Source organism: Lytechinus variegatus, chromosome 7 (genome assembly GCF_018143015.1).
Source record: "Lytechinus variegatus isolate NC3 chromosome 7, Lvar_3.0, whole genome shotgun sequence".
Classification (NCBI taxonomy): domain Eukaryota; kingdom Metazoa; phylum Echinodermata; class Echinoidea; order Temnopleuroida; family Toxopneustidae; genus Lytechinus; species Lytechinus variegatus.
The window spans coordinates 25,503,486-25,513,645 of NC_054746.1; positions in this window are offsets into that span (position 1 = coordinate 25,503,486).

Sequence of the window (10,160 nt, forward strand, 5' to 3'; positions counted from 1 at the left end):
TAAAAGACGTAAATTATCGAAGTTGCAGCTCAGGCTCCTTATGTTCATGTGCATGATTGAAAATGTATTCGCTGACTTTTCCGGAGATTTAAATTGATTTATGGTAAAGTAATTTGAACTGTGATAATTATTGTCATTATTATCGTTTAAGTCTACAGCTAAATTCATTTCCTTGGATACAAGGTTTTCAAAATACGGCAGGTTGCAATTTTTCTGTTGGGTTTCAGTATTCGGCCTAAACAAATGGTATAACTCATCATCATTCAACATTGCAAAAGGTTGATTTTCAATGACCGGGAATTTTGTGAGAATAACACGAAATGAAAAACAGCGCTTCCTGTGGAGACCATGGATACCGCTTGCACGTGAGTGTGGACGAGGCAAAGACCTGGAGAGAAGAATTCGATGAAGAAAAACTGGTTACGCACATAGAGAACACGAAAAAATCTACAGACAAACAAAGATTCAACAGGTTAACATTTACATATATACAATGTCTACTAAATGTTAACCTTTGCGTTCTGAACAGATGCATAACGAACATGGGTGAGCTCCCATAGATAATAACGAAGATGGGAAGCCTCCCTATAACAATACTTAAAGTGGCATAGTCATTGATACAAACAATTCAGGGCAGACTTTCCAGTAAAGTGAATGGAGGTGAAAAGAGTCAATGTTCGAATTTTGCAACAATATTCTTAATCTAAAATCAAACTGGTACATGGTCTACGTAATTTTGCATTTGTACGTGTATGTACAAATTATTCATCTTGCTTAAATTAGGAACACTATGAATAAAAATGCTTTACAGGTTTATGACATATGCAAACTTATATAAAAAATAATTTATTCAAACTCAATTTAACATTGAATTAGCTTCTTTTTCCCCCTCTAACATGTCTAAGGATGTGATTTACAAAAACTCCTGCTGATTAACCTTTTTTCATTGATTGATAAAATTATTTAAACAAGCCTTGATAATAAAACATCTAAGAATTTATGGTTTTATTTTCCATTATCCTCTAAACTGCAATTTGTCATTATCATTATCATAATTATTCATAGATATTTGTGACAAAGAACATTGCATATTAGAGCAGGTCAATGATGAACTGAGCAGTTTAAATAAAGGTCAAGCTACTCCAAGTTATTGAAAGCCATTGAAAACCGTTATTCATGCCACTAGACCTTGTTTTTAATCAGAGGAAAGACACTGAAACATAGGTAAACGAAAAAAAAAATCCTTTACACTTGGCCTCGCAAACCTTTCAAGGACTTGAAAAATAGACATGCAAGTGTCATGCGAATACATTATAAACCTGTATATATACACATATATACAAATGAGTGTGCCTTATATATATATTTTTTTTGAATAATTTTATATCTGATGTAAACAAAATTATATAATATGAAAAAAAAGAATTGAATGAAATCTATGTATCTCAACTCTCTCGATACCGTCATATAACATTTTTTTAAATGCATTTTCTATATACGTCAAGCATATCCTTGTTGATGGAATAACAAAAAATAATGGACTCGTGTCCGAGACCTTAAACTTCTACATCAGATTTTGTAGAATCGTTTAAAATGTCTATATTTTTTGTTACAAATGCAAGAGGAACGCAATACACAAATAACAGCTCCAGCTTTTTCAATTTTTTTCCATTTGAGGAAAGGCACTCCAATATAAAATATAATTTATTTACAGTTGACCTCAACAACCTTTCATGGAAATAGAAGACCAAAAAATTGACACGCAAGATGTTATGCATGTACATTTATCAGATACATTTAACAAGGGAGTATTCCTTATTTGAAATTATTAGTTGCATTAAGAGAAGAAAAGAGATTATTTATGCATGCGTTTGAAGCTGTTAGACGAAATCATACCACATTATCTATACAAATACAAGTATAGGAATTAAGACCTAAATAATTCTTTTGTAATTTTATATTTATATGCAAGGAGATTATGTGAAGTGATTTTTTTTCTTCAGTCAATAAAATCCTTTCTTTATCTTTTCAACACTTCTTTCTAAAGATGACTTAATATCAAAACAGCTGTAATTAAGCATTTTTTTGTCATAATTTTTTTTTATTTCATTCCATCCAAGACTTGCTGTCATACTTTTATAATACTTTGGTTCAGCTTTGAGTATTCTAATCAGTCATTGTAAACGTCTTTTAACATTTTCTTTCCCTCTTTTACAAAAGAAAAAGAGGAAAGAAAACCTACAAGAAATTGAAGGTCTTTAAATCGAAAAAACAAAAACAAGGACAACAAACAAATAAAAGACCTTCTTCTCACTCCGTCATCTTTCTATCATTTCTTTATAACATGATCTTTCGGTTGAATACTATTATTTGCTCAAAAAAAGAAAGAAAAATAACTATACCAATGCAACCATTTTACTACACATACAGGTAATGATTTAATGATGATATTTTTAAAGAAAAGAAGAAACGTGAAGGACTTTCCATTTGGAGAATCTAAAAGTATTCTCATTCTGTTTCATTTCATTCTGCCCTTTCTTCATTTAAATCTTTCAATCACTTCCTGTTAAACATTTCCTATCCAACGGTGATTTGCAGCAACGATATATGTACACTGGAACCACATTCTATAATATTCATTAAAATGTTCGTGACATAAGGTAAAGGACATTCAGTTTAAAAAAAATGTGTTTTTTTTAATTCTATTTCAACTTATTCAATCCTTCGTAACCTGTCTATTGCTTCTTTTTTTTAAGGACATGCTGCCAAATTCAATTATTTGATTCAAAACTAATTTTGATGCCAATTTTTCACTTTATAATTATTTTTTGTTCACCCTACTTCCGTAAAAAATAGAGAAAAAAAGTGAAAGGCATTTTCAAATTGAATAAAAAAATATTCATCATTCTGTTACATTGTATTCTATAATTTCATCGTTGTTCAACATTCCTATTTAATGGCTTGTTGTTAGATGCTTATTAGCATTTGTTCTCATTATACATACACAAGTCAAACGATGTTAAATATTTTTCATAGTATTTGATCATTAAATAAAATAAGGGGGACAAAAAAAACCAGAAGGACATCAAAACCCCTCATTTCTCCGTTTTAAATCCAATGATTACATGTTTCAACTTTAGTTACAACCTGTTTAGGGATTTCACAAACCTTAAAGTTGTTTATAAATATAAGGAAAAGGAAAAGTGACAAGCAGCTTCACCTTATCTTCCATCAGTTTCTCTCAATAAATACTAATTTCATATTTTTATAATCAGCAAAGTTTTGCCGTCTTAGTTTTCCATTTAAAACTCCATTTTGATCATGTAGCAACTTTAAAAGAAAGCAAAAAAAAAACCATTCGTTTCTCATTTCTCTCTAATTACTTGCCGTTTTAAAGGTAATGATTATATGTTACAACTTTAGTTACAGCCAATTCTGGGGGGGGGGATTTCACAAACCTTAAAGTTGTTTATGAATATAAAGAAAAGGAAAAGTGACAAGCAGCTTTACCTATCTTCCATCACTTTCTTTCAATAAATATTAATTTCATGTTTTATAATCTGCAAAATTTTGCCGTCTTAGTTATCCATTTAACACACCATTTTGATCATGTAGCAACTTTAAAAGAAAGAAAAAAAATGCCCCAAAGGATACATATCATTTAAAACAAAAAATGCATAATTCCACCGCCTGACCATTTTATCTCATGTATCGATGTTATTCAGCGTGAATACACTCTTCATTGTTCTTCAAGTACATATTTCATTTAAGCATTATTTCATTGATTTTTTTTTAAGGAGTTAGCTGATTTCTTTACATTTGCTTCTGAAACATTTCTTTGACATTTGTAAACATCACTACTTTTCGCTACCGGGATCGGACCAAACAGACCAGCTCTCAGGGGTTGCTCCAGCACTCCTCGAGAATTTGCGTGTTTGTAGAATTACTTTCGATCCAACAATTTTGATTCTCGTAGCCATTTGATCCTTCTTTCTTAGTGAATACGCGATTGAGGCCAATCTACCCCTCTCCCTTTTCATTTTCGGGGGCAAATCGGTGCGTATGGTAACTTTACTGTAAGGGGAAGATTGAAGCTGTGGGATAGGCTGCTGGGTAGATGTCGGTGAGTGTTGACGTGGTCGTCGCTCAAATCCATACAACAAACGATCACGGTCAATCATCCTGACGAATCTGACAATGATTGCTGGGGGTTGACGTTGAGGTTCTGCAACTCCACGGGTGGAAGAGGGTAGCCTGTGCGCATTAACAAGAGGGATCCGGGACGCTTCTTCCTTTGATATTCCCATAAAATGAACAAACACTTCATGCACCACATCGTAGGTGTTTTCCTTCTCATTTCTCTGTTGAACTCCATAAATGAGCAAGTTAGATTTCCTATCGTGAATTTCATTCAGTAGTAGTTTTTCATCAAGTTCTTCTATTTTCTTGAGGATTTGGGAACGCAACTGGGGAAGATAAGTGTTTTCAATACTTGAAACTTTATCAGAAGTAAGAGTAAGACCCGTTTCAAGATCTGATACTTTGTGGTTAGTATTAGCAAGATCTGCTTTCATAGTAGACATTTCTTCCATAAATTTATCCAGCTTACCGTTTAATTGTGTGAATGAAGCCCTTGACTCTAGCATAAAAGAAGCGAGTTCCGGGGGTATCATGGCTGCTCCCTGAGCGCTGCGTTCCTCGTGCAATGACGTGTCACCTGTCATGGCGCCTGTAGTGGTAGTGGTGGACTGCTCACTTTCTGTAGCATTTGCCTCACTGTTTTTGCTTTTAGTTGCGGCAGTAGATTGAGATTTTCCTTTCTGCTGCGCCCTTAGGTTGTAATCTCGCATTCCTCTATCCATATTCACGGATATGCAACTGTTTAAGGGATATTTTCACCAAATTTTGTTGAAATATCGGGAGCTCTCAAAATGTCCGTGCGTTTACCAGGTCATCACAATAAATATAATAACATACATGTTATAATTATGTAACAAGATCGTCTGCTTCTTAATTTTGCTGCTTCAAATCTAAAGCATGTCGATTGAAAAATATTTTCTCACACATGACACCCAGCCAACAAAACCAGGAAAGCTGTACCTTTGTGAATGATCAGTTACACCCTGGTAGTCGCAATTGTCAAAACACCTGTATGTTAGGAATGCACCTTATCACTTGGCAGCGGATCTTGTTCGATCAAAAGTAATGAAAGCATTGAATGTCCATCTTTAATAGGTCCATGGTGTGACTGACGCTTTGACTGAAATCAAAATGGCAGGGGATGGTGGATTTTTTTTTAGTGAGACACGATTCCATTGGACAAGACTTGGCGATGGTCATCTGAATAACTCGTCACCAGGGAGATATATAATCTACCATGTTCTATAGATGTTCAATAATAACCATGGTACAAACCATGGACCATTTAGATATTGTGTACATTATTAAACTTAAAGGGATAGTCCAGGTTGGAGATATTCATATTTCAATACATAGAATAAAATTCACAAAGCAAACTACTGAAAATTTGATCAAAATCGGATAAAAAATAACAAAATAATTGAATTCTAAAGATTAGCATTATTCCGGTGAAACAGTTCAAGGCATGTTTTTATGAATATTCAATAGGTGGACTGATAATGTCATATCCCCACTTGTTCTTTGTATTTTATTGTATGAAATTAGGTTTATTCATTTTACCAAGAACTAAAATAATTGGATTGACAACTGATTAAGTGCATTAGTTATTTATTGCTTATTTCATCATAGTGGAGGCACATGATTTACACATGACATACATTGTATGAAAAAATGAAACATTTATTATTTCATGTAACATAAGAAAAAAGGAAAGAGGGAATGTGACATCATCAGCCCACCTAATGAATATTCATGACGATATGCATAATATATAACTGTTTTCTAAAATATTGATAAACTTTAAATTAAAAAACTTCGTTATCCGATTTTAATGAAATTTTCAGCATTTTGCGCTGTGAATTTTACTATATTTATTTATATTTTCAGCCCGGACCATCCCTTTAAGTCATTGCAAAATTCTATCGTCCAAAGTACAATATAGGTCTATCATGCGCAAAAATCATGTTTGCGGAATGAAACGCAATAATGCGAGAAATCTGCCAATCCCATAGTTTTGTAGCACGGTACAATTGAAACTTCTTTCCTTACCAATCCATCGTCCAAAGTCCATTTTTTGTATGAATTATTATACGAGAAAGTCTGCATATTACAGCGATTTTGTGTGAAAATCAGCCCTCGATTCAAATGTTAATTTAGAAATCCATCAGTAAATGATTTACCTCGAAGAGGCCATTATAGATTTGTATAAAGCAAGCAGCAAATCCATTGGGAATTATCCCAAATCATGTTAAAGCGGTGATCTTCCTGATTTTATTTGAAAAAAACCCTATATAATAAGCCTATTTGGAAAAGATAAGGCTATTTAAAATTACTATAGTATTCTTTTTTATTAAACATTTGTCGTATACGTAATCGGAAATGAAGTACATAAAAATGTGAACATTGTAATACAATATCAGAATACATTAGACTCATTGCCGTCTCTCAAAGAGTGTGTGTAAAAGTTGTAAAAATGACAAATGTCTGGGTTTGTCAAACAAAAGACGTGAACGTATTCTTATTAGATCCTTATTTTATTCAATATAATGGTTAATAGGCAATCAGGATCAAATTGTCTCCTTCATCGCCCTATTATACACTGGTATATTGGCCAATCTATCAACCTGATCAATTCTATAATAAAAAATTAGTTTAAACGTACTTCATATCAGGTGCTTCAAGAATGTTCGGCAATCCTCTCCAATTTATTGAACATATTACGTGAGCAAATTTTTTGATCAACGAATTTTGAGTAACTCACTGATTATAAAAATTCTAACAGCTGGTCAGAGTTCGAGCAACTGTCGGTCACACCAGTATCGATAGTTTGCCCCATATTGAGCTCATCTTTGAACTAATTTATAAAAATTGTTTGCCAAAGACGGTGGTGTTGAAGAACAAAAACATTTCCAAATCTCTTTTTTGCAGCGTAATAACTAACAACACACACCATTTTATACACTGTTACAACTTTATATGTATAAAAGAAAATAGCATGCTACTCTCGGAAAAATGGCGTATTAATATTATTATTATTTACTCTGCAGCAAAATATTTGCAGTTAAAATAAACAGGCATGGTTGTAATCATCATATATCGAGTTTCAAACATGTAAAACAGACAAAATTTGTACAAAAGTATACCAAAATATACAATAAAGAATTTCAGATAATTGATAACTCCTATTTCTGACAGTTGAGACACAAATACATAACAAAAAAGTGTTTACAGTCGCTTCTATCAAAGGAAATGAATATCTACATAAATAAACTTATTATTAAGTTTTTTTTATTAGAATATGGAGTGAAAGTTTGATGCAAGATGAACAAGAGATAATAGATTAAAACCTCTTACAAAATAGCACAATTGTAATGATGCTTTTGGACTCATTAATTATTCTTTGATTCCCGCTTGAGGAATTACATACCTCACTTTCCCCAGACAATCATCATAACGACAGAATTGACTATTGACCTTATTATCGGGGGGGGGGGGCAAAATGTCACTTCAGCGCTTCTCAGACCATTCTGTGAGTAGGTCCATTGTTTGATACAAGGGAAATAAAGCATCATGCTTCATCTTTCTTTTGATTGTCCATGAAAAACATCACGAGAGCATGATTAATGTCCTTCAGGCTTGAAGCCGCTTTGACTAGTTCTAATGACATGGATCATCAGACATTATTGTGAAACGGTTGTGTAAAGTAGGGATTATGAAATAACCTATGTTAATTTGTTTCAATTATCTATGAAAATGTGACAATGTCCTTCTGTATTCAACAAATCCAGTAGTAATCATGAGGTCCATGTGTACCTTTGTCTGAGATATTATCAACCTGTAATAGTTACGTGACAAGGTAAGTGGCAGGGGTTCGGAATGGAAGGAGATGAGGGGGGCGGGGTAGTTTTCAAAACTTTTTTCTTATCCGTGTTTTTGCAAAAGTATTTGACTCTATCTGTTTGTATACTCAAATTTCACTCTCCCTTCCATTTTTTCTTTCTCCTTTTCCTCTTCCTCCACCTCTTCCCTCATTATTTTTGTTCTTTTTCCTCCTCCTTTCCCCTTTTTATCTTCTTCTTCTCTCTCTCTCTCTCTCTTTTTTTTTTTTGGGGGGGGAATGGGTGGGGGAGGCATCTGTTATCATGTAAATCTTACCAGGGTTCGATTTGAGCGAGTATCTGTTGAGACGGCGCACGGACATGACGGAGGCATCAACTCGTGGTTTTATCGCCTCAATCGGCGCGTTTCTACAGAGAATCGTATCTTTTCCGGAATCGAAAACAGTATCGCACCGAACTATATGTTTCTACAGAGCGAATAATCATATTAACTCACGTTCTGCGTCGCAAATAAACGGATTAACCAGCTCCAAAAAGTATTAAGGTAAATTTAAGATTGATAAAAAAAAATTGCGCGATGCTTCTTATCAATCAACCGTATCGACCGTATAACGATGTAGAATGAGGATTTCAATCCCCCTTTATTCCGCCAGGGCGTTGTCTATTAAAGGGATAGTTCGAGCTGAAACTATTCTTTGTTATTATTATTATTCATATCTGAATAGAGTAAAATTCACAGAGCAAAATGCTGAAATTTCAAAATCGGATTACAAATAACGAAGTTATTGAATTTTAAAGTTTATCAATATTTTGTGAAAACAGTTACATGCACGTCGTCATGAATATTCATTAGGTGGGCTGATGATGTCACACACCAACTTTCCTTTTTTCTTATGTTATTACATGAAATCATACATGATTCATTTTTCTGCGTAAATGATGTGACTCCATTATGATGAAAAAAGTTGCAGCAATAAATAATTATGTACTTAATCAGTTGTCAATCCAACTGTTTTAGTTCTTGGTAGAAATCTTTTGAATAAACCTCATTTCATACAATAAAATACAAAAGAACGAGTGGGGATCCATAAAGACATGCATGTTCAGAACTGTTTCACCGGAATAATGCAATTCTTTAAAATCCAATAACTTCGTTATTGATTCATATTATCATTAAGTAACAATATGTGTTTATTTATGTTACTAAGTATGGTTGTCTTTGATTTAGATTTTTACTTTATTTTCATGTATGACATGATGATTTATATTTTTCTTTATGTTTTCATCAGGTCATTGGTGAAAAACAGTTTTATGCTGATCTTTTGTACCTGATTAAATATGTTCTAATAAATAAATGAATAAATAAATAAATATATATATACAGTGCGTCCCAGAAAAAACGAAACCGAGATTTAGTGATGATTTATCATGACTTAATCATAAATAAAATAGACAAATGACCTATCAATGTAAAGCTTAGAATCTCCTCTTTCATCTGGTATTAGTTAGATTATTCCTCATTCACGCATGAGTGAGTAAAAACAATTCGAAGAGAGGATGCCAAAAACTCACTTGGCGGGGAGTATCTGAATTTCAAAAAGAAAATCACATGACTAAAAAGTTCAATATCTGCTCTTTTCTTTGATACCTCAATCACAGAAAATGGTAGAGAATTAAAAAAGTTATGATCCCTCAAAATAATGCTTGTATTTCCCTAATTTCATTAAATAAACTTGTTTTCACCGGTTTCCCACAGAAGCTATCGCACGGTAACAAAAGACTTCATGCATGGCTGATCGTTAACAAAACGGAGTGTCGGGTGAGTTTGAACGCTAGCCTGTAAAACCTCTTCATTTTCTGAAATTATTGAAATTCAAGCCTTATTTCAAATAACCAGAACTTTGTTATTTCTTGACTATTTTCTGTAATTGAGGTATCAAATTAAAGAGCAGATATTGAACTTTTTAAAAATGTGGTTTTCTTTTTAAAACACAGATACGGCCCGCCAAGTGACTTTTTGGTATCCCCTTTTCAAATTGTTTTTGCTCACTCATGCGTGAATGAGAAATAATCTAAGTAATACCAGATGAAAGAGGAGATTCTAAGCTTTACATTGATAGGTCATTTGTCTATTTTATTTATGATTAAGTTATGATAAATCATCGCTAAATCTCGGTTTCG